Genomic DNA, 27,168 nt, shown 5'->3' on the forward strand with positions numbered 1-27,168 from the left:
CCACAAAAAGTTGGCAAGTTGGTGTGGAGAAGTATTGGCAAGGGCGGAGGGACGGCACTTAGAAAAAATCAGGCCTTTTTCCTGCATGGGATTGATGCAGGGGGTCCCGGAGCTGATACCCATTAATACTAGCACCGGAGCCCCCCAGCATGCATCCGATGCATGAAAAATGCATTTACAGCCCACTTCATTACCTTAGCGCCTAACCGCTAACGCAATGAAGGGGTTAACCACCCGTGCCAGGCTTATTGTGGCTAGCGGGGGTGGGTGAAGGTATTTTGCACTTGGTGGGTGTTTAGGTCTTGCGGAGGGTTGCGGGTGGACTTAATCCCTTCATTACCTTAACGGTTAATTCTGATGCAGCGGCCGTTATTCAAACACATCACAGCACCGATTTTGAGTTCTCTGCTGTTCCCGACACAGCATGAACGCGGCCAATCGCCCCTGGCACCTGCGCATATCGCGGATGTTTTGTTTGAATTTCATGGATTCTGTTTCTTCGTTTGCAATAAAATGGATGAATTGTAATGTGTACAGTACTGTGCTACTGTGTCAATTTCATGTTTTTAAAAGCCAGAACACGAAAATGTATTTTTCTGCACTCGCCGCGCTTGCATCTTAGTGCGGGAAGGCTGGAATTCATCCCACGGTTTAAAATCAGGATTCCGATGTACATGACGCGTGAAGTGTTTGAATAACGTCCGCTGCATCAGTATCGCTACGGTAATGAAGGGGTTAACCCCTCCCGCTACCCACCCGCAAGGCCTAAATACCCATCCCTGGGGCTATTACACCCTTCACCCACCCCGCTACCCACAATATGCACAACAGCCCCACTACCCACCTCTTAGGCCCTCAATAAACATTACTATATATAATACACTATCCACCCCCTGTGTCCCCAACAACCCCTATACCCCCCTAACATACAATACATATATTTATTTTTTTGGATGCACAGGAATGATACTATTGGCCGGCAGTGGCCCTCGGTGGTCCCCGCGGGTGCGTGCTTAGGGGTCCCCACTTGCCTGCAGTACCAATTCTGTGCCTCAAAAAAATAATTACAAAATACATCAATACTTATAAATAAATACACCCCCCCGCCCTCTAACACATACATTACAGTAATGGGCAAAATTATTATTATCCACATATGGATAATAGTGCATTTGCCCATTTCAAATACATTTATCACTATAAATAAAATAAATACATCTTGCACTCACCCTTGCCCGGCTGCCATGATGAAGGCTGTCCTCATCATTCTCCATGTTCCCCTCCGGTGCTGCAAAACATACACAAGAATAAAAAGAGCCTAATGTCCCCTAACCCCTTAATTACCTTAGCGGTTAGTTACCGCTATAGTAATTAAGAGGTTAACCCACCTTTCCCCACCACTCAGGAGGCCTAAACACCCTCCCCCACTACCCACCCATGAGGCCTACCCATCCTCCCTTTGGGACAATACCCCCTTCCCCCACCCCCACTACCCACAATCAGGGTGATGTCTGGGAGATGTACAATCCTGGGTCCTGGAGCGGGTGTGCTTCTGGCAGTGGGCGGGGGTAGATGCTTTCCTCCTGTCAAGGCCTAGCACTTACAGGGTTTGTCATCTCCAACAGATGGGTATACATGTATTCTGGAGACAGAGGGGTTAAGCGTGGGGGAGCCCTTGGTGTGCTTGGTGTTGGCACCATGAAGGTCAAATCCAGGGATTGAGAGGGTGCACCGGAGGGGGGAGGGTTATGCAGTTCCTCCATGGGAGAATAAGGCACCTCCAGGCCACCCTCCTGATCCTGTGTTGGACATACAGGGGCAGGGTCTCCAAGGAAAGAATAGAGCCCCACGATATTCCTCTCAATCTTATCCAGGCGAACACCCATGCACCTATCCATATTCACCATGGTCTTCCAAAGACGATCCATCTTGGCCTATATTCGGTCCCTGTATTGCTCTGTGGACTTGTCAGTGATTTCGATACCACTGAAAACTTCCAGCATGCGGGCGACTGAGCTGGATCTGTGCAAGGAGGGCTGGTGTCACCCAGATGAATATCTGTGTGGCTGGGTGCTGGAGGAGGTGAGCTGGGGGCTGCAGGAGTTACATCGGCATTGCTGGGTGCAGGAGCAGATGAGTTTGGGGTTTCCAGATGAGCATCGGCGTGGATGGGTGCCCGGAGCAGGTGAGCTGGGGGTTTCAGGATGAGCATCGGTGGACAAAGGGTCAAAGCAGGCGGATGTTTTGGAATCAGTGGCAGTGGGCAATGGCAGTGAAAAGTCCAGGACATCCGATTCTGCTTTGGTGAGTGCAGGGGCACTTCTGGTGCCCGTCCAAACAAGTTGATCCTTCCTTGAGGATTTTTGCCATTTTCTTCTTCACATAATAAGGGCCAGGGTTCATTGCCTTGGGAGCCTTCGGAACCTTTTCTCTAGGCACCTTTGGCTTTGGCTTGAAAACAGCTTACGACTTTCGCTTTCTCATGGTCGGCACAGCAGAGGAAAGCAGGTTCCTGCATCTGTAGAATCGGGGTTGATCCATGTAAGCATATGGAAGAATGCACAATACAGTATCTGTTCAAGAGCTCGTTGAGATAGAGATCAGCGTGTGGGAGGCTATGTATTTTGTGTCACCATTTATGCACTGTGTCCCTATTGGAATTTTTTTGGCGGCTGTGGACACGAGCTGCAGGTGTTAAAAGTGGGCGTATACAGTACTTAACCAGTCGAGTGAGGTCCATTACATTATAAATATACCATCACTTCTGTTGATTGAATATACATCGAAAATACATTCCTCTCTGCTTGATTTATTTTCTAAAGCAGCGATGCCGACGAATGTTATTTGAAAGGATCTCAGCATGAGAATACAGGACATATACAAGAAAGGACATGGAATTTTACAGATCAAACGCTGGTTACTGAATTCGGGCCTCGATTTAGCAAAAAGCACTGTCAGCTATCATGCCCATGGTCAGGCAAAAAGTGTAAAGCAAAGTCCCCCAGTCACAACAGAGTAAGTATTTTTGTTTTCATTCTGTAATTACTGTATTACTTGTATAAGCGTCTTGCATATCAAAATGTTTTGTTTACTTTTCTTTGCAATTATTTTAGAGCCCAAAAATTTCCGTACAACTTTTAGAAGAAAATAGTAAATGTTTTTTTTCTCTTGCTGCTTTTATTACTCTAAAAGCGTCTTGCATATCAACATGCATTTTTCGTTTACTTGTTTTCTTTGCAATTATTTTAGAATACTGTATACAGTACTGTATGTCATTTTTGTTTTTGACTTATTTTTGGGCCTAACAAATTGTTCTCTTTTCTTTAAACTGTAGGACGGCAAAGCATCTGGTGGACAAAATCAGCAAGGTTAATGACGCCAATTGGAATGGAAATATGGACGTGTCAAGTAAGTGTCTTACTGTAATAAAGTACTGTATAATATAATGCAATACTGTAGTATGCAAAGTGACAGAACAGGGTTGATACTGTAATTACTGTGCAGTAGCTAGGGCAGTACAGACAAAGTTTTGTACTGTACACTACTTTACTGTATGTAAAAGTGTGGTTTTAGTGTACCTGTATAATTCTTCCTTGTTTTAACAGAGCATATCCAATGATAAGGGATAAAGGTAAAAAGAGTGGACTAAGCACGGGCATGGAATAAAAAATATATGTATATATAAAATATCCAAAATATGATATATAAAATATAAAAAGCGGCGCTCTACCAAAAAAACACAGTAATAAAGATAAATAAACAAATACTTAATGTCCCGCAGCCAGAGTCCAAAGGAGGCTATTCAAACTCCTCCAAAATTATAACGTATAGAAGGAAAAGAGTTCTCCGGCGCGTGGTCTTTAAATCTTCCTCTCCAAGGTATATGCAGCAGAGAAAAAAAAAACAAGAAAAAGCATACCACAAACAAGTGGTGTAATACGGATAAAAATCAGAAAACAGAGAAATTAAAATAAGAGTAACTATAATCTTGACACTTGACTGTGTCTGATTCTCACTACGTATGCTTCTCCGTACATATCTTAAAAGTAGAGAGGAGAAGGGCATTGCATAATACCGTTTTATTAAACAAACAAACAGAGTTCAAGTTCTACTCACAAACGTCTCTTGATCGGTACGCGGTCTGCGCATGCATGTGCACTCTGCTGGTTCGTGACGCTGATTGGGCAAAGTACTGCTCCCTCACTGAGGAAGCCTATTGGTGAAATGCGTTTGGTGGTATTTTGGACATTTGGAGCCACCGTACCCTAAGGGAGCAGTACTCTGCCCAATCAGCGTCACGAACCAGCAGAGTGCACACGCATGTGTGGACTGCGTCCCGATCGAGAGGGGAGACACAGGAGAGGGATCCAGACTGTGCACGAGCATGGAGGAACCCCCACATGCTGTGAGCTGGCAATTGAGAGCTGAGACGGTGCCCATGCAAGCACCCTAGGAAAAAAGGGACACATGGGGATATTGCACCTGAAGGCATACACTGGAGAACACATTCACTAAGCCCATTTTGCTGGACGTTTGTGCGTAGAACTTTTAACTCTGTTTGTTCAATAAAATGGTATTATGCTATGCCCTTCTCCTCTCTACTTTTAAGATATACCTGGAGGTAACATGGAGAAGCATACGTAGTGAGAATCAGACACAGGCAAGTGTCAAGATTATAGTCATTCTTATTTTAATTTCTTTGTTTTCTGATTTTTATCCGTATTACACCACTTGTTTGTGGTATTTTTTTTCCTCTCCTGCATATACTTTGGAGAGGAAGATTTAAAAACCGCGCGCCGAAGAACTCTTTTCCTACTACAAGCACTACAAGCACGGGCATGGATGGCAAGTGGCGAGACTTTTCAGGATGTCATCTTTTCTGACGAGATAACTGTAGCTCTTGAGGGATTTACCACTTTTGTATTCCACAAAAAAGGACGCCTATCTCTGAAGCCGCGTCCCAAGCACATAGTGAAGATGCATGTATGCGGTGCAATGTCTAGACGTGGACCAGGATGTATCATCATATTTGAGGGTAAAATAATGTACAAAGTCACATGCTGTAGCCTTATGCACTGTTCAGTACAACTGTAGTGTATTCTGTACCCTAATGTTCAGTTTTAACTTATTTTTTTTTTCTTCTCTTGTTCCAGGAATCATGGACAAAGTAGTTTTCCAAAAGCAAATAGTCACCCATATTGTTGAATACATTAAGCATGATTTCCCATCTGGTGGTCACTGTTTCATTCAGGACAATGATCCTAAACATAATGCCTCTTTGGCCTATATTCTTGCGAGCGGTATGATCTGGGTTAAGACGCCACCGGAGTAAGTGCTCCAGTGTACAAGCTTTTTCATATATTACATCTTCATTTGTTAATCGCATTCAGTGTTATAGTGAGGCTGATTGAGATTTACGTATCTGTAACGCTTGGCCTGCCCACAAGCCAGATGAGACCCCGGGACTGAGGTGGAAAGGAGTAATACCACACACCTAACAGTAAACGGGGGCATGGCCGGAGTGTGGAAGTAGCGTAGATGGTCCGGGTAAACAAAAATAGAAATTATACCGTACTTGGCAGCTCCCACGAAGAAGGGTAAAGTTCGTAAGCCAATGGTTGTGGATTGGAGAGAGCAGCGCAGTTGAGTGTCCGTAAGCCTGGGTCGTGGAGTGGAGAGAGAAGCGTAGTCGATTGTCCGTGACCAGTGTCCAGGGGTTGTAGAAGTCTGCAGCGTAGAAAGTCCACAGCGAAGTCCAAAGGGTTTCAGAGGGCAGCGTAGTAGAGTCCAAAGCAAAAGGTCAAATCCAGGGAGGTCAGCAGAATTTCCAGGGACAGGAACGGACACTGTAAGACAAGAGAGGCCATGAAACAGCAGACAGCACCAAGGTACAGAAGCAATGCAGAGCAAAGAGGAAATGGTGAAGGGGGAATAAATAGGGGGCTGGGACCAATCAGGGGAAGGAGAGTGACAGAGGATTGGCCCGAAGAAGGACCTGATAGGAGAGCAGAGTGTGAGAGTTTGGGACCAATCAGAGTGAGGGGAGGGACAGCGGAGCGGCCCAAGTAAGACCCAGATAGGAGAGAATTACCAGAGGCTTTGGGAGTGGTCTGAGCAAGGGGAGGAGCGGAGGGACGGACAAGGGAAGGAACAGAAAGGGAAAGAGGACCTGGGAGGCGTAGCTGATGGGGCAGGGGCGTGCAAGGTACGTGCGCCGCGTCAGAGGAGGTGGAGAGTGGGAGAGACGTACCGGAGGATTTGGGAGTAGTCTGAGCAAGGAGAGGAGCAGAGGGACAGACAGGGGAAGGGTCAGGTGGAGAAGAGGGACCTGGGAGGCGGAGCTGACGGGGCAGGGGCAGGGACACGCAAGGTGCGTGCGCCGCATCAGAGGAGGCAGAGTTAGACGCCCGGCGCCAACTAATGGCGGCCTGGGTCCGCGCGGGCCCGTAGGGGTTACGCGCGACCGGGATGTGTGGGAGTAGCCGCCAGTGGCGAGGAACGCCGCCGGGGAGCCCGGACGGCCTTTAATAAAGGTAAGGAGGCCCTGGAAGCGGGTATACCCGCAGCGCGGATCCTTACAGTATCTTGTACATTATACTTATATGCAGGGAAATTTGCCCTCCTTCAATATTTACATCCTCTATTATTAACTTTTATTATCCATACAATTTGGGTTTTTCCTCTGTTATGTTACTGTGACTCTTTATTCACAATGTTAGTTCATATTTTTGTTTTCAATTGAGCTTTTTATTTGAGTATGTACTGTATAATGATTATACTTAAAACCCTTTGTTTGGTGTTTTGGCCAGCTTTATCAATTTTTTTAAAATTATTATTATCAGACCACAAGTATTAGCATCTTTTTAAAATTAATTAATTAGATGGGTGTGCTCCACGGAGGAACACAGGTACAAAAACCCTTCCATAAAGCTATGTAATCACCTCTGACGAAATGCGTAAGGTGTATACTGTACGTGCATCAGGCACTGGAGTTACTGTCAGCAACGCTGTTCACATCAGTTAAACCAGCGACCCATTCCTCTTCTGATTTTATCAAATCCGGAACTCGGAGGTTCCCACGTGAGAGCTGCATTCGCCGGCAACTGCACCATGCAGGCCCCCCAAAGAGCTGCTGTATTTAGGGACGGACAGAGCATTAGGACTGCAGTGCTAAATCCACCATTTACTACAGTACATGCTTCAAAGAAGCTACAGCTTGTGAGTGAATTCATATAGATTTCTTTGTTTTTAACTACTGAATTAACGTACTGTGCAATGTGGAGATATTTTGTGCTTGTTTTTTCAGATTGAACCTGGATGGTGAAGGGAGCATATTACCTCTCATGTTATGTTTATTATTTTTGGCTCTTTTTTTCCCCTTTTCCGTATAGCTCTTTGGAGATTTTGTGTTCTGAAAAAATCCAATATGTTCACATCTTATGTTCAAAATCCTTTTTTTTAGATGATTTCATAGCTGCACTTTTAACTGTGCACTGTTTTTACATTGATCGTCACAAATGTAGAAATAACTGCAATTTATGATATTAGATGTATTCCTAATATGCACTGATAAACATCTTGGATGTCTGTGTATAAAGTGCTTTACATTTGGAATCCATAATTGTTAATATTAGAATCATCAATATTGGCAGCTTTAGATACCCAGGAGCGGTTTTATTTGGCAAATGTTTACAATTCTTTTAAAACCATAACTGTCAAAAATCATGTTACATTCTGTTTTTCTATGTATTCAGTTATATCTAATAGGTGATTATATCTCATGTCAAATAAAAGTTCATATTGTGTTTTTAGGCTTATTAAATGTAATTTCATAGGCAGCAAAGCTGACTATTTTCCAACAACTTGATTTCACAAATGGAAAAACAGCATCTGTTTTCCAGCAGCTTCACATATGGCTATCATTGTTGCTTGGAAAAGCTTGTGCAGGTACTGTAGCTGAATCAAAAGAACCTCTCTGGAGTGCAACAACCTAAGGGACATTAAAACAATGCTCCCGAATGGGAAACAGTTGCTCTCTAGGAATTGGTAATGCATATTTTTTTTCTAAATGGAACTTCAGTATTGCACACTACAAATGCACATGCTCATTGCTCTGTTGATTGTAGCACTGTTGGAAAACACACCGACCTTGATTTATTTGCAAGTACAATGTATATACTGTATCTTCCATCGTAGTATTTAAACTTTTTTACAGTAAATCTGCAAGTCCTTTTTTTGTTTGTTCTTTTTTTCACCTGATTTATTTTGTTTATCTACAGATGTAGCCAAGGTTATTGCATGCACTGATGTTTCAATATTGTAAGAAAACACATTAAATTGATAGGAAGTGGGAAGTTCACAGCATTAATCAACTGACAGCCCCAGGCATGAGTCAAACTCTTGAAGATACCCTTCCAAGCATCTAAATCCATGTCCAAACACTTCGCCAATTGAAAATACCACCACTGTTAACTTCTTAGGCTGTGCTTATAGTGACAGCGACAGCAACACGACATCGCATCAAAACAGATGCATTGTCGCCAGCGCTTATAGTGGACGCGATGGCTCGATGGAGCAACAGCGCTACCAAATTCTTGTAGTCAGTAGAATCATTTTTGCAGAGACAGTCTCCACATGTGACTGCCTACAAGCCAATCAGAGAGCTTCTATTGCATCCAATGCATCTGTGCCTGTGTGTGCCTGCAAGGCCGCCAACAGGGGGGTCTGCTGGGGTTGGCGTCCTGGGCCCCATGTGTTAGGGGGCCCGGCCCGCCAAGGCTCCCTGCTCGGCCATGTTCCTCGACAAATCCCGTCGCCTGGTCACCACGGGGTGACAGGATTTTGCACGCAGGCGATCCGCCAAGCAGCGCATGCTTTTCTCTCCCAATAAAAAAAAATTCCCTTACCTGATTGCCCGCCTTTTCTTTTTGATCCTGCATGGAGCAAGTAAGGTTAGTACTGCCCCATGCCTCCCTTGGCTCCCCCTTACCTCCATGCTCCCCTTAGCTGCGATTTCTCCGATTGGCCCCCTTGCTCTGTTTGCCCCCCTCTTCTCCGATTGCCCCCCCGTGTGTGTGTGTCTGTGAGAGTGTGAGTGTGAGAGAATACAGACACCAACCCAGTCAGTCATAGTCACCCACCTACCCGTCATTCACCCACCAACCCAAGTGTGTCAGTCACTCATCCAAGTGTGAGTTAGTCACGCACCCCCTCACCCCCACTCTCTCTCTCTCTCTGTCTCTCTCTGTCACTTTCTCTCTCTGTCACTCACTCTGTCTCTCTCTCCCTGTCTCTCTCCCTGTCTGTCTCTCTGTCTGTCTCTGTCTGTCTCTGTCTGTCTCTGTCTGTCTCTGTCTGTCTGTCTCTGTCTGTCTCACCCACACTCTCTCTGTCTTATCTTAACTGCCCTATACCAACACTGAAATAACCTATACTGCTTTCTTCCAGATCTGACTCTCAAGGTTCAGACGGGAGACATCGAAATCCCCCCTAACCCAGAAGACAGGTAGGGAACACCTCCCCTCCAGTATATAACATTGCGGTAATGAGGATACCTGGACATTGAAGGACTGCGGATCAGGTAAGATCCAAGGCGGGATTGCTGCTTTAGAAATTGTGAAGCAGGGGCATACTGACACTGGTTAAGGAGTTCAGGAAAGTAGTCATTTACATCTGGCTTTTTTTTCTCTCTCGATTAGTGAGGTCATCCGACATTTTGACACAGACACGTAACTATGTGTCAAGGACTAATTGTAGTAAAGTATAAATGTAATACAATAAATAAACTTATGTAATAAACGAATCTCGTAATTAGTTCTTGCTAGGAATTATTTCAATTTCTTTTTTAAAGGACGAGTAGATTTTTGGTTGGTTTGTCAAGCACTGCTTATTTGTACTTTTGTGTGTTGTGTCCCTGTGTGTGTTGTATCACTGACTGAGTTCCCCCCACCAGCCCTAACTGAGCCTACCGGCTGTGCCATTCCACGGGATCCTCCATAACTAACACCACCCCCCTACCCCACGGTCCCTAACCGAACAGGCAACAAAACCGCCCCCCCACCCCTGTGTCCTACCTTCCCAGCATTCTACCCTGTTCACCGCTGGCAGTCTGGAGCAGGTTCCTCCTCTGCTGCCACCTGGTACAGCAGGCTGCAGGCCCCATCCAACTCACCCCCCCCCTCTGAGCCCTGCTACAGGTAAACACAGTTACGGACTGTGGCCCCCCTCCCCCACGTGCAATTCCCGAGGCATCAGGCCCCAGCCCTACATTTCCGGTTGCTCCTCTGCTCCTGCCCGGTACAGCAAGCTGCAGGCCCCCACGTGCCTTCCCTCCCCCTCCAAATCCTCCCGCCCAGGCCCTAACAAAGTTGATCATCCAACTCCCCCCCCACACCCCACCTCCCCTGGCCCTGCTACCCCCCCTTCCCCAGGCCCATACTGAATCCACCCAGGACTTTTGTCACATTGGATGTAGCATTGGGTATCTTTGTCTTTTGTTGAAAATATTAAAATAAACAGATTGCATTGTAATGTTTTTTTCCGTATTAACAATAACAAGAAAACAGTTAAGTAAAAGTTGCACGCTAAAAAAAAAAAATTCCGTGGTAGGTGTGCTATGGGTTGGGGGGGAGGGCTGCTCCTTTAATTTGCCCTGGGCACCATGATTTCTATTGGCGGCCCTGTGTGCCTGTGTGTGCGTGTGTGCGTGCGTGTGTGTGTGTGTGTGAACATGAACTGCTACTGTAAAGTGTCCTTCCTTTATATGGTATGTTACAGAAAAAGTACAACATTTTTTATCTACAGTGGCACAAACGCTTCACCAATAAAAGCTGCTGTCATTAAAAAAAAAAGGGAAAGAAAATAGGTTTTATTAATATATATATATGTAGCGGTCATGTAAAATGGCTACAGTCATCTCTCCTGCTGACAGTAAGGCCTGGTAAGTTGTGGGCATGCCAGCAGTAATTATGGAGGTTTGCCCTCACACCCTGGTGAGGTGCCCTATGTATGGATGGGAGTGGTCACAGGCTCTGACTCCATGGTTAGTGATGTCAGAGGTGTGTCAGCCTGCAGAGTATACATAAGGCACAGCACTGAGCAAAAGTTAGTTGTTGCTGAGTTGTTAAAGTGAGTTCCTGTTGCTGTGCTGCCTCTGTCAGTAAGAGGCACATGGAGGTCTGCAACATAGTTGCGGTAGTCAGATGCAGAGCTGTGAGTCTGGCAGCACAAAGCAGACAGAGAAAAGCTGTTGAGAGGCTGATGTAAGAACTATGAGACAAGGAGCAAGTCTGAGTGCAGGCTTGGGAGAAGACAGCTTATAAGACTGTGACCAGGGACCAGGCACAGGGACTATCTCCCTAAAGGGGAAATAGGGAACCCACCAATTAAGACAAGGACATACCTTTCAGAGGGAAGCACCACAGAGGAGTTCCTCACCAGGACCATCCCCATGCGGACGCAGGGACCCTGATGAGGTGGAGGCACTGCACTGGATCTAGGTAGGACTCTACCTCAGCTGCCTGTCTGGACGGGTCCTCCCCTTACACCATCATGCGGGAGACTCAGGAGTCCTGTAGCCAACAGGTGCACCACCAGACACTATCACACTGTAATGGGGACTGGTTAGACCACAGGGGCCAATATGAGATTGGGGGGGGTCAGGCCAGTACAGAAAAACCGTTACATTTGGAGGCGCTGCTGAGAGAAGTAGACCTGTCAACAGGACAGGCTTTTAGCTAGGTCACTTGGAAACAGGGAGAAGTGTCTGCTGCCACTTTGTGCTGCGTTGGGACGGACCTAGGGGTGGTCAGGGGGCTGACGGGGTATTGTCAGTTCGCAGGGACGACCTAGGGGCCTGAAAGGAGTGAGGGGTTTGGAGCCGGGCTATAGCTGTCCTAGTCACCTTGAGGTAGTGCTAGTTGGTAGGATGCCAGAAGGGATAGCCTGTTAACGTGGTCAGGAATCCTGGAGAGGGTCTGCGCTAGGCTAACCAAGACAGGTAGACGCCCCAAGTACTGCATGGAAGAGCCAGAGTACTCTAGCCCATTCCAGACCTCTTACCATAGGGAGCACAGACTGGGAGGAAGGAGTCACAGCAGACACTGACAGAGTGAGCCTAGCCTGAGGTAGTGCAACCTGAGTCCAGCCTACAGTACATTAGGTACACATGTGGTGGTGCATCAGAGAAATCTTTATTGTACCGGTGTGGTGGCTGCCCCGCAGAGAGGATCCCCATGTACAATACTGTTAAGTACAGCGAGAAAATGGCGACCGCAAGAATGGAGGATCCGCGTGGTGCGGATAGTCCAAAATGGCGGACGGAGGCTAATGGAGAGAGCGCACATGGTGTGTGTGCGGGTAAAGAGGACATGGAACAATTGATGAGGCGGTACTACAGTCTTCATCAGAAAGACGGAGAGGTGCTATCTGAGTTCCTCCTGCGGATTGGTGCAGTCTTGTGGGAGATGCGGAGAAGGGATCGTATCACGGCCACCGAAGTGGATATGTACAGTAGCGACATACTTTATCGCACTAAATGCCGGCGGCATGCCGGGATCTACCCCAGCTGCCGCCAGTAATAACCGCGCGCCGCCGCGTTTCCCACATGCACACCCCCTCCACCTCGCGCGCAATTTACTCTCCTTCCGGACCCCGAGCCCGGCTTCTGCTCTGCCCCTCTGCTTCCCCGCAACCCCGCTTACCTTAATTTCATCTCCAGGGGTGTCGGGGAAGCCTGCGGAAGCCGGGGAAGACGGGGAAGCCGGGCGCGCCTGTGACTGTGACGTCACAGTGCGCCGCCACGCGCCGCGGCTACCCGCTTCCCAGCCGCATACAGCCAGCGGCTTTTGCTCGAATAAGAGCTGCCGCTGCTGTACTGTTGTGATCAATTTCTGAGAGGAGCGATGCCTGACCATCCTGTTGTGGTCATGATGAGGTGCTCTTGGATGCGGGGTGACCCCCTTTCCTGGAAGTGGCTAGTGGAGAAGATAGGGAAACACGAAGTTACAGCTGCTGCTAATATGGATAGCAGAGCGACCCAAAATGGCGGTTCCCGCCTCCCTGGGAGACCGCGTGGGCCAGTTGCAGAAAATTCTGCAAATGCTAAAATTGCAGAAAGTTGGCCGGGATTGGCGCCAAAGAGAAAACCACACCCTGCGGGGAGGTACGGCGCGAAAGCTGTAGCCGCGCCCTCAGAGACTGTGACAGACTTAGAGCCAATTAGGGGCCATAACGTGAAAGAGTGTGCCGCCCCTCCTTTAAATTCCACCAGGGGGAGCGAGAGTTTTGAGCAGTCATCAGCCATTTCTGTTCATCAGGAGGAGGAGCCGGTACTCTATATCACTATGAGTCCTGCTGAAGTTCAGGCTGTCTTTAGGGAGAAGTTACTTAGTGCCTCCCATGACCAACACCCAGCTGTGGTGATACCCCAGCCGGCAGACCACACCAGTGAAGCTGGAGATAAGGAATCACCTGCCCCGTTGTCTATGGAACAGGAGAGACCACTGTGCAAAGTGTCTCCCGTAACCAGCACAACAAAGAGCGAGATGGACATTGGGGTATATCCCTATTCATTGCCAGGAGGCTCCCTGGTAGTCAAGGCGGGAGCGGACACAGCTATGCTGACGGCTGAAGCCCCGCGTGCGGCCTGCACCGAACCAGTTGATCCCGGAGAATGGGGATCGCTCCTAATGATCAGAACGGAGCCTGAAGAGAGAGGGGTCTACAACCACGGTGAGAACCCGGAACCTCACCGTCGGTCCCCTGCGGGAGTGCCACTCCCCGAGTCGGAGTTCGGCTCCTCGAAAGAGGAACAAGCGACCCTAACGACGGTGGTGATGCGCCTACCGGCGGACCACTACAGCGGTGCTGCAAAAGAACCAGCACTTACCTGTGACGGAGCGGAGCGGAGTCTCGAGGTGCCGAGATAGCTTGTGCGGAGACAACTGGAGCGGCGGAGTCCCACGGCCGTGGTGACTTACAGCGCGGAAGGAGGAAGAACCATCCCGAGCCGACGGAGCGGTGAGATACATCCTTACCCTCCCCAGGCGCTGGTGGTGGCAACGGCGGAGGAAGGCCTAGCCCAGGCCCGAGCAGAGCGGAGAGCAGAACCATCACTTCCGGCGGCGGATGTCGTTGTGGAGGAAGAGATCCCGCATGGGATCCATCGCAAGATGGCGGAGTATCCGGTTCCGGTGATGACGTCACTTCCGGCGGAGGTAGCGGAACGACCAGAGAGAGAACCACAACGCCTCGGCGATCGGGCAGTGCTTCCCGATCACCTGTGTCAACACAGAGCTGGCAGGCTGCGAGGAGAGCTGAGACGGGTGAGGCCCAACCAGCGGCACGTCCGCACAATGATACGGGACTATCCGAAGGCAGAGAGCGGGTCGGAACCCCGCGGATGCCCATTACCTGTCCCTACGCCCAAACCCATGCCCTAGATAAAGCCCCTGTCCCAGTCACCTTTTCCCGTGGGTCCACGTCCAGTTTGGGAATGTCGGGAGGGTCCCAGGGAACCGGTGAGGAACGGACTGGGGAGAGACTGAACAGTTACGCTTCGGAGGGGGGTTCCAGGGGTGGAGGGCAACTGGGTATGGCATCGATGGACCGGTGGGTGCCTAATGTAACCGATTCGGCAGTAGGAGAGTTCACACCCGCGCAGAGGGAAAGGGAGCTGCAAGAGAGGTGGTTCAAAATTGAGCGCAAGGAAATAGAGCCCATGGGTCCTGACATCCTATCAGACCCAGTAGACCCTGATGAGCCCCTGTCATGGGTGTTGCCAGGGAGGGCAGGGAACGCAGAGCTGACTAGGAGCAGCTGGGCCGAGAGGGCCATTATTGCCAAGTACAAAGCGCCCCACGGGTTGGAGTACCTGTATGTCCCTGAACCCCTCATGGAGGGAGAAATTGAGTTTAAAATGGGTTCCACTGGTGAGGATAGGGGATATGGCACTGATGAGGAGGAAGGATCAGGGGAAGAAGATTGGGATCCTGTCGGGTTAGATGAGAAGTGTCACCCAGAGGGTTACAGAATTGCTGCTTTAAGCCCAGTGGACCATGCTGTGCACAAGCCACCGTAAGAGGGTATGGTAGTACCAATAATGGATACCCCATCAGGGAGTAATCCGGGTTGTTATCATCTAATGTTAAGATGTATCAGTTATGTTTATGTATGTTGAAGAGATGTACTGTAATGTTGTGACTAATGTGTGTTCCATTTTACAGTGCTTCCTGGAAAAAGGTACTTCAAATTTAGGTCCCAGCCGGGGACGGTGGGATTCACCAGGGGGAGAATGTAGCGGTCATGTCAAATGGCTACAGTAATCTCTCCTGCTGACAGTAAGGCCTGGTAAGTTGTGGGCATGCCAGCAGTAATTATGGAGGTTTGCCCTCACACCCTGGTGAGGTGCCCTATGTATGGATGGGAGTGGTCACAGGCTCTGACTCCATGGTTAGTGATGTCAGAGGTGTGTCAGCCTCCAGAGTATACATAAGGCACAGCACTGAGCAAAAGTTAGTTGTTGCTGAGTTGTTAGAGTGAGTTCCTGTTGCTGTGCTGCCTCTGTCAGTAAGAGGCACATGGAGGTCTGCAACATAGTTGCGGTAGTCAGATGCAGAGCTGTGAGTCTGGCAGCACAAAGCAGACAGAGAAAAGCTGTTGAGAGGCTGATGTAAGAACTATGAGACAAGGAGCAAGTCTGAGTGCAGGCTTGGGAGAAGACAGCTTATAAGACTGTGACCAGGGACCAGGCACAGGGACTATCTCCCTAAAGGGGAAATAGGGAACCCACCAATTAAGACAAGGACATACCTTTCAGAGGGAAGCACCACAGAGGAGTTCCTCACCAGGACCATCCCCATGCGGACGCAGGGACCCTGATGAGGTGGAGGCGCTGCACTGGATCTAGGTAGGACTCAGCACACTACCTCAGCTGCCTGTCTGGACGGGTCCTCCCCACACACCATCATGCGGGAGACTCAGGAGTCCTGTAGCCAACAGGTGCACCACCAGACACTATCACACTGTAATGGGGACTGGTTAGACCACAGGGGCCAATATGAGATTGGGGGGGTCAGGCCAGTACACAAAACCCGTTACATATATATAATATCTATTAATAATGCTCTCTGCTGCACGTGCTCCTGGTGGCGCGTGCACAGATTATAGCCGCGATTTGCGGCGTGTAGATGAGCTATGGGATGCATGGGGGTGGGGCCGTTATGGTGGGTGCAGCCATGTCAGGGCATATCTGCTCTTCCATTGGCTGCCTGCCGAGCATGTGACCATGTCGCGGCACAGAAAGACAACATTTTTGTCTTCCCTGCCGGCGTAAGCGTCACAGCGCTTTGCGCGCCCACATACACACTGCCACTGGGGCCTGCCCCATAGAGGGCTGTGCTGCGGTGTGTGGCGCACACACCGCAGCACGCGCCGCCGTGGCCACTGGAGACTTACCCTTACATTGCACTTCCTTCTTAACAGTCACACTTTTCTCTTCCTATTGGAACCCACTGGAGCCATGTGCTAATCTTTACTTCCTAATATGCTGTCCCAGTAGGAACTGGATCTTCTTAACGCTTCATTTTGTGCACATGACATCTTTTTCAATGGCACATGTCAAATCTCACATTAAATGATGTGCCTGCTAAGCCATAATATTGACTATATCTGTATATTTTTGGTTAATCATATGTCTGAAGAGTTCTGTACTATAACATATCAATAACAGGTAAAAATCAAATGAACAGTCTAAAAATAAACAAAGGAATTGTGCAGACAACCCATTCAGGAGCAGTTAATTGTAAAATACTCCTCACGTTACCTTTACTCTACTGTATGCACACACTTGGAAGAAGTTAGGTAACACAGAGCTTAAATATGTGGCATCACACTCTTGGCATTTGGTTTGCCTATTTATAGACTGTTCCATAAACATAACATTTTGTATGATATGTCAGTTTGTCCTGTTGCACGATTACAACACTTGTCACTATAACAAACATGTGAACAAAATAAAAGACATTGTGGGGCCTATGCAGAGAATTGCGAGAATGGCCATTCGCCAGACGTAGAACTCTCCCTTTTTTTGGCGGATTCCCTTTGCAGTATGCAGGAAAGTGCGCATATCTGGGAGAGGAATCCGGCAGAGAGATGGCGAGCCCTGGCGAGAAGGGCTCCGCTGGCGAGATCTGTCAGCAGAGAGCGAGAGCCGCCTCTCTGCACAAATCTCGCCGGCAAATAATTTTTTTTTCCATAACAAATCTATTACTATTGTAGATGTGCAGGGGGTCTCCGGAGATGAACCGCGTTGGTTTTATGTCCGGGGACCCCTGCTTCCCGAGATACAGGCCCCGTTATGAGGTGCCGGTATCTCCTATGCATGGAGATAGCCCGATCACGTGACGCGGGACATTTCCATTCATAGGAGATACCGGCACCCCATAAAGGTGCCTGTATCTCGGGAAGCAGGGGGTCCCCGGACATAAAACCAACACGGTTCATGTCCGGAGACCCTCTGCACATGTACACTATTAATAAAAATACAGTAATGCTGCTTCATTACCTTAGCGGCTATCCGTTAAGGCAATGAAGGGGTTAAGTAACAGTAGCATGTTTATTGGGGACAACGTTTCGGTCCTCCACACGGGACCTTTCTCAAGGTGGAGGACCGAAACGTTGGTAATTATGTCTCACTGAATACAATACTTTTTGACAACCTTGTGGAGTGCTGCCTCTGATATTCGCTCATACGGTATCGTATTACTTATTTGATTCATATAGGATTTGCACCCACCCTTATCTACCTGACGGAGTGCCTTGTTCAATCTAATCACACATATATATATATATATATATATATATATTTATATTTCAAATACATGTATGATTAAGCAATCTACAAAGAAATGGTAAAGGATATCCAAGTACCAATTGAACACTTCCGATCTCTAATTGACAACATCACAAACAAAATTAAAACAAAGCCAAATGACTATTAAAACACATCTCATAAGAGAATACAGCAAGCACCTATCCAAACCAGTAAATTGCAATACAACATACAATTGAACATGTGTACATGATGCGAATAATATTTCCATCATGTACACAATAGCAATCAAAGGTCCAAAACAAATACACGATTGAAAGTAAACATGCAATATAAACAAAGCAAGTAGACAATAATAAATTACCAACACACAATTTATGGCATCCGAAATACATTAGAAGAAAATCCAAAACAAAAACCATATTCAATATTGTTATGCAAAAACAAATCCATAGCAAAAACAAATCTATTTCTAACTAACACGATCATACACAATCTAAGTTCACCAAATAAGCCACAATAAAAAATCAAGGCAGGGTCCCAACATATACTGTACCCATGCAACCATCATCATCTTAAATGACATAACAAATTATACAAAACATTTCACACACACAATTCTAACCAAACAGGGGAAATACTAGTACAAGACATGAAAAAATGTAATTAACATTTGCAAAACAACCCTTTAATTAACATGTATGTATATAGCTCCATAGGGATATATATATATAGATATATATAGATATATATATAGATATATATATATATATATATATATATATATACATATATACATGGGCATTAAATGGACAGTAAAAAAATAGATCTGACATTTAAAAAAAAAATCAAAAAAACAGTTACTACATAAATAAAATACATTTCATTAGTTTACTTACCATTAGATGACCAATGACCGACATCCGTTTAATTCGCTACGTCTGTAACAAAACCAAAGACAGGAACCAGGAACCCATAAAATAAAAAACCTTTGTAATCCAATGTGGTGTCTTCTTTCGTGTCTTTATAATCCATACTGTCTGTGGTCTTCTTTTCGGGGTATTCTTTGCCGTCTGCGGGGTCTTCGGGGTCTTCTGGCTTCTTCATCTTCTTCTTCTGCGACGCACTGGCCATCTTCTTCTGAGGGGAGGTCCTCTCCCTACGGCCTCTAGCTATAAAATGAGACGACATAGGCTTTTATAGGCCTATGACGTCACATTTTGAATCAAATGGTTCTCACGGTTCTGATTGGTCCGTGAAAAGCATGTTATTTTGGTTAAGGAAAAAAAAATGCTGACGTCATTTAAAGGAAATGAAGCCAGCCAATCAGAATGGCTTTGCTTCATTTACCTTTAACATGACGTCAAGAAAACCAAAATGGTGCCGTCACATGGGACTAGAGCCAATGAGATCGTCGGAATTAAATCAACGATCTCATTGGCTCTAGTCCCATGTGACGGCGCCATTTTGGTTTTCTTGACGTCATGTTAAAGGTAAATGAAGCAAAGCCATTCTGATTGGCTGGCTTCATTTCCTTTAAATGACGTCAGCATTTTCTTTTCCCTTAACCAAAATCACATGCTTTTCACACACCTGTGGGTCTGACTCGGGGCCCCCCAGACATCCGCAGGCTTACAGTGGAGACCTCATTGTGGACCACGGAGACCCGCGGAGACAACCTGGTGGACCATGGCGCCTGGCGGAGACCACCCGCAGGCCTCCAGACCCTGTTTGAATGGTGCTGGGCTACTGTAGGTCTGTGAGGTGACCTGTCAGGCCCACCGGGGACTCCCGTGGGCCTGGGGTATTAACCCTGTATGTAAAATAATAAATCATGTATTTATGGGGGGGGGGCACAGGTGGTGGGTTATGTATTTAATAAATATAATGATGTTTATTGTGGGGCTGTATATTGTTTTTATTGTGAGTACTGGGGGTGGGGGAAGGGGGTATTGGCCCCAAGGGTATGTGGGTAGGTCTCCCGGCTGGGTATTGGGTGAGGGTGGTTAGGCCTCCCGAGTGGTGGGTGAGCATGGGTTAACCCCTTAATAACTGTAGCGGTTAATAACCGATATGGTGATTAAGGGGTTAGGGGACATTACATTGGCTGCTTTTATTCTTGTTTATGTTTTGTAGCATCGGAGGGGGCATGGACGGTGATGAAGATGAGGATGGCCTTCATCGTGCCAGCCGGACATGGGTGAGTGCTAAATGTATTTATTGTATTTATTGTTCTTTTTGTATTTTAAATGGGCAAATTCACTATTATCCAGATGTGGAAAATAGTAATTGTGCCCTTTACTATACTGTATGTTTTAGGGGGGGTATTTCTTTATTAATATTTGTGTTTCTAAATTAATTTGGGGGGGGGGGCACAGTATTGGTACTGCAGGCCCATGCGGACACCTGTGGGTAACACCCGAGGGCAACCGTCGGCCTATAGTATCATTGCTGTGCATATATGTACTGTATGTTAGGGGGGTATAGGTGTTGTTGGTGTAATATATATATATATATAGCAACTGTAAATATTACTGTATGTTCATTTGCATGTCTTAGACAGGTCTGCAACCCTGCCTTTCCCCATTGTCACCCAGCATACAGCGCTTCCACTGTAGCAAGGGATTCTGGGAAATGACATGCAAATGAGCACTCAGTGCCACCTTGTGTAATACAAGCTTGAGACAAAAGGTGGCACTGAGTGCTCATTTGCATGTCATTTCCCAGAATCCCTTGCTACAGTGGAAGCGCTGTATACTAGGTGACAATGGGGAAAGGCAGGGTTGCAGACCTGTCTAAGACATGCAAATGAACATACAGTAATATTTACAGTTGCTTTATGCTTTACTGTGGAGGGTTTTTGTCACTTTTTTTACCCACCATAACCTAAATGACAGTGGTGATTACCTAGTCTAGTCTCAAACCTGCTAGCCATTAAGACCAGCCTCACACTGATGATACCCATCAAGGTTGAAACATGTATGTGAGTGGGTCTAATGGCTTTGCATCTCATCCCAGCCTCTGTCTAAAAGCTGTGTTTAAAACAGCATGCATTGGCTTGAGGATTGGCTTGTGTAATACGAGCTTGAGACAAAAGGTAGCACTGAGTGCTCATTTGCATGTCATTTCCCAGAATCCCTTGCTACAGTGGAAGCGCTGTATGCTGGGTGACAATGGGGAAAGGCAGGGTTGCAGACCTGTCTAAGACATGCAAATGAACATACAGTAATATTTACAGTTGCTTTATGCTTTACTGTGGAGGGTTTTTGTCACTTTTTTTACCCACCATAACCTATATATATATATATATATATATATATAAATATATATATATAAAATCAAAAAATAAATAGATGATACCGTTCTGTGGCTAACGAAATGCTTTTATTTGTGCGAGCTTTCGAGATACACTGATCTCTTCTTCCGGCGGTGTTACAATGAATGAAGCAAGCAAAAGCTATACTATAAACAGTGTCTATTGGAATGTTATCTGTGCTGGTCCTTCCCCCGGTGTGGATGTGTTTTATGGCTGGACGTGTCAAAAGGTTACTGAAAGCAAGTAATGAAAGAGTGTGTATGTGTATCAGTGTGAATAAAAATGAATGGAGAGCCCACAGTATATACAGTGCTTTACAAAAGTTGTGTGTGGAGTTGGAGTGGATATAAATGGTGTGGGTGGGTGTGGAAATTTGAGAGTTAGTAGCACAACTAAAAGTGTCCCGAACAGTTGCATACATTTGTATTCATGCAACCTTCCTCTGATTGTTCACCTGTTCCTCCAACAATGTCGTGTACCTCATCATGTGCATGAAATGCCCAGGGGGCTGCTACTACATAGGTGAGACAGGGCAGGGGCTAAACAAGAGAATGAACCTGCACCGCCACAGCATCACACGCGGAACAAGAGACAGTCCAGTTGGCGAACATTTCTCTGACTCTGGCCATAAGATGAACGATCTGAAGGTTGCCATACTCAAAGGTAATCTTAAAACACCGAAAGAGAGACGGTTGCATGAATACAAATTTATGCAACTGTTCGGGACACTTAGCAGTGGCCTAAAAAGAGATCGAAATTTTATGAGTCATTACTGACACAAGTGAACTCTCTTCCCATGAGCGCTACAGGCCATGTCTGTACATACTGTGCTATATGTATGCACACACAGCTGTCTCTCACACATACTTATACTCCTTGTTTTTCCATCCCTATAAACCAATAGGGAGCACAAAGTATCCACACACACTTTTAGTTGTGCTACTAACTCTCACATTTCCACACCCACCCACACCATTTATATCCACTCCCACTCCACACACAACTTTTGTAAAGCACTGTATATACTGTGGGCTCTCCATTCATTTTTATTCACACTGATACACATACACACTCTTTCATCACTTGCTTTCAGTAACCTTTTGACACCTCCAGCCATAAAACACATCCACACCGGGGGAAGGACCAGCACAGATAACATTCCAATAGACACTGTTTATAGTATAGCTTTTGCTTGCTTCATTCATTGTAACACCGCCGGAAGAAGAGATCAGTGTATCTCGAAAGCTCGCACAAATAAAAGCATTTCGTTAGCCACAGAACGGTATCATCTATTTATTTTTTGATTATTGAAATATTGAGTATATATATATATATATATATATACACAAATGTAAATACAACTGTATGCTCATCTGCATGTCTTAAGCAGGTCTGCAACCCCGCCTTTCATCATTATCACCCAGCACACAGCACTTCCACTGCAGCAAGGGATTCTGGGAAATGACATGCAAATGAGCACACAGTGCCACTTTTTGCTTCAAAAACCCTTTTTAACATGGTTCCCTATAGGCTATATAATATATAGTTGTTGGTGATATATATTATACAGTGTTCGACAAACCTATACATTTGCTCGCCCCGGGCGAGTGGATTTAACCCCAGGGCGAGTAAATATTGGCCCAAGCAGCACACGTTTGGTACTAGGTGGCGAGTAGATTTTTTTGTGTGGCGAGTAGATTTTTTGTTGATTTGTCAACCACTGTGTATATATATATATATATATATATATATATATATATATATATATATATTTATTTATTTATTGTGGGGCTGTTGTGTGTGTATTTTTTTTATTGTGGGTAGCGGGGGTGGGCAAAGTGGGTATTAGCCCCAGCGGTGGTTGTTTAGGGCTTGCGGGAGGGCTTAACCCCTTCATGACCTTAGCAGTATTAACCGCTACGGTCATGAATGGGTTAAGTCCACCCGCAACCACCCCGCAGGCCCTAAACAGCCACCAAGGGCCAAATACCCCCTTCACCCACCCCCCGCTACCCACAATAAACCTGGCACGGCTGGTTAACCCCTTTATTGCCTTAGCGGTTAGCCGCTAAGGTAATGAAGTGGCCTTTAAATGCATTTTTCCTGCCTCGGATGCATGCCGGGGGCCTCCGGTGCTGGTATTAATGGGTATCAGCTCCGGAGACCCCCGGCATCAATCCGAGCCAGGAAAAGGGCCTGATTTTTTCTATGTATCGCCGCTCAGCACCAGATTTTTGCCAACTTTTGTTGGCGGAGCGAATTGGAGAAAATGTCTCCATTCTAGAGCGCAGATCAGCGCCGAGAAGCTGATCGGCGCTACTAGAATACGGCGGGTTTTAAAACTGGCGAAATATTGCTTCTCGCCACCCGCGCGGCGAGTTTTTTTTTCGGAAAAAAAAAACGGGCGGATTTTCCTCATCTCGCCAGTTTTCCGGCATTTACTGAATTGCTGTAGGCATATTTGCCAAAAAACTGGCGAGATAGGGCTTTTCGCAGGTTTCTGCATAGGCCCCTGTGTGTTTAACAACAAACTTGTCCACACAGTTTGTCTCTCACCGCCCACAGTGCACTATAGTGAGAGTGCACACTCCTGAAAATACTCACGCAACACACTAGTTACGCTGCACACACCAGGATTACGATTTTAAACCTAAGGAGTCCTCAGTGCCCCTTGCTACCAAAGAAATGCACAAATGTAACAATATCCCAATTTAGCCAAACCAGGTGGTAAAAGGTGTTAGAAAATTAGGACAATCACTTAAAAGACAAATCAGGCTCAATTAGGGCTCAAAGACAGTACAAAAAAGTTACAGTGCTTCCTAAAAGATTACAAGATCATATACATTAAAATAATGGACAGTTTATAAAATAAAACGTAATAAAACAGAAGCCTATACTGTACTTTACTAAACATAGTCATTGTGAACAGGCATTTTCAGATGTCAGTTAATAGGTTTCCTCAAGGGGTTCATGGGGAGAAAATGTATGATTCACACAAATACTGTACAAGTATAATCCCCAAATTAATCTAAAATGTGTGTTTGAGGTCTAAAATGTTTTATTGAATTTCTGGTCCAGACCCTTTGATAGAGCTAATAGGGGCACGTGCTGACAGTAGTTGGTTGCTGCTCCTTAACTATTCAAATGTTTTATGACCTGGGGTCGGAAAGAAAGAAATTATTTTAATTCTAAGTATAATCAAGGAGTAAAAAATACTCAATAATTCTCTCCCAGTAGTTAACAGATTCATGATTCCATCATTGTCATACTCCGGAGAACCTCACATTTATACACATACTGTATACAATTTAAGAGGGTTATTTACAACCTTGAGGGTAAATCGAATTGCCTGCTACTTGTCACAATGGTGTTCTACTCATTTCTACACAATCACAACTGAATACATTCATAATTCACTGTCCTTATACATGTAACTATTAGGCGTTGTACAGAACATACGTTTTATTTTTTCAATTCCCGTTGGTCTGTAATGACAGGAACAGTAATAGGATTGTCCTCCTGGTAACCTCTCACAATCTGACTTTAAGGAAGTTTCACAATTGTTTTGGTAGACCGAGGCACGCACAATAACACTTTTAGGGACCTGGATCAACTTGCAATACCCCTACTGTCATAAGTATCCATAGTTAGGAAAAGTTCGTTTCTGAGAAAACGAAAGAATTCTTTAACAGATTTTTTTTTTTTTTTACCCTGGCTTGCAAATGAAACCATGCAACCGTTAACTTTTTACAACACCGACTCCCATTGCCAGTAAAGACAGCACTTAAATGGATTTTTAACGAAAATGTTAACGCATTGGTTTCCATGCTGCGCTTAAAATGTCATTTTTCCATTGCTATATCATGACAATCAAAAGCCCTCATTCTCAGTCAGCACCATTTACTTACCGAATGCCAGTTACCAGCTTTTCAGGTACTTCCAGCATGGTCGGTGTGTTACACATAGTGTGGGACAATGTGCAGTAAGCTTCCAAGTAATACACCAAACTGAATCTGACGTGAGAAGGGCCACTGCGGGTAAGAACCAGCCACCAGAGTGAAATAATGTAATCAAGCAAAACATAATGTCCCAGTTTTGCATGTTTTACATGCACCCACACTACTTTCCCTTTTCTCTTTAACATTTGTTTATATTTTCTTTCACCAATATTTTGAAATTGGTATACATGCCCAAAATGAAACAAAAGGGGTAAGAAGTGAGTGGTTCACAGCATCCATCAACCAACAGCCCCAAGCATGAGTCAAACTATTGAAGACACACTCAATATTTAATGACAAACACTTAACCAATTGAAAGCACCACCTCTGTTAACTTCTCGCTCTACAGTTCCTCCTCTCCTAACACAGTCATGCTCTTCTTCTCCTATTGGAACCCACTGGAGCCATGTGCTAGTCTACACTTGCTAAAATACTGTTCCATTAGGTTCTGGGTCTTCTGGAATACAGCAGCAACTTGCTCATAATATGTGTTACAAAGCGTTCTCTATAGAGTCAGACTATACATTTGACTAATATGAGATTTTTTTTTTTTTTTTTTTTTTTTAAAGGGGGCTGTGTTTGTAAGATGTGGCATTAATGTACGTTTTATATAATAAATATGTATATATTTTGTGTTGTAGAGCTGTTGAATAAAGAAAATGGCTATAAACAAGACAAGAAAGCTCAGAACCCATCTGCAGTGTTACCAAGGGCAACTGATCAGGCTCAGACACAGCTTCAAAGCCACAGACACAACTGCTTATGTAGTCTGCCAAACAGCCAGATGCTGGTGCTGAGTGAAAATTGTACTGCTTGGTACATAGAGCACTACAACTAATACTGTTTTATCTTCTTTTTTTTTTTTTTTTTTTTTATTTGTACACATTAAATAATGGGTTCTTGTATTGTTTACTTAAAATGTATTACTTACGTTTGATTCGTATATTTTCCTACATGTATTTATTTTGTTCACTAAAGTACATCTATGATGGCGTTTACCTACTGTATATAGAACACAAAAATCCTCCTAACGTGTATACTTATTTAAAAAAAAAAACACTTTTTTTTCTTTCCACAACACCAACATTAATTATTTTCCTTCAAAGACTAAATCACTGCGACACTTTTTTATAAGTACTTTCCAAACAGAGGTCAGATTATTTAAATACAAATGACAAACTGTAGTTATGAATATCAAATCGATGGTCAAATAACCATTAATAGGACACAACAGAGTGTTTTTTATACTCCCCCCCCCCTGATGATTACAGAATACAAAAGCAGTCACCTGTCAGAACAATCCAGCAATGAAATTTAGCAGCCTATTGTCCCAATCACTGCTTTCAATCATTCTAAACGGTCTCCAGAGACAGTCGTTATTATCGGACATGTTCCTAAGAGTAGATAAATGAAACTCCACCTGCCAGCCTTCATAGGGAAAGATGGACAGTCTAGGCCAAAAATATGATAGGGCCTGGAGCTTTATTGACATTTACATCAAAAATAGTTAGCAATGAAAGCAGCTGTTGTGGAGAGAATTCACCACAACGTGTTTGGAATCTGCTGTGAATTGAAATACAGACCTCCCGACAAGCAATTTACCTTCTGTCAGTCTCCATGTGCTCGCAGTGTTGCGGACTAGTTTCATAGATATTCCACTTAAAACTGCACATGTGTACAGTTTGGATAAAAGATTAAGAATAATTTGAGGTAAATTGCAGAATGTCACATAATGGCCGTCACTGTCAGCTGCAAGATGACACCGTGGAAACAAGGTGCCACTGTTGTGACTGAAATCCTAGCATTATGAAATCAAATGTCATTCATTGTAATGAAGATCTGAACACAGTTCCAATAAGCACAGTGTAAGACAGCTCGGGATTACATGCATTAATCTGCCTTGTTTGTTGACATTACAGTGATGACTGAAAAACCATTATGCTAAATTATTTCTCAAAAGCTATTAAATAGGGAAAATCTTAATACAAAGTATTACTGTCACCAATAAAAGATGAGCCAGGAGT

The sequence above is a fragment of the Ascaphus truei genome, chromosome 2, assembly GCF_040206685.1.
Source record: "Ascaphus truei isolate aAscTru1 chromosome 2, aAscTru1.hap1, whole genome shotgun sequence".
Lineage (NCBI taxonomy): Eukaryota > Metazoa > Chordata > Amphibia > Anura > Ascaphidae > Ascaphus > Ascaphus truei.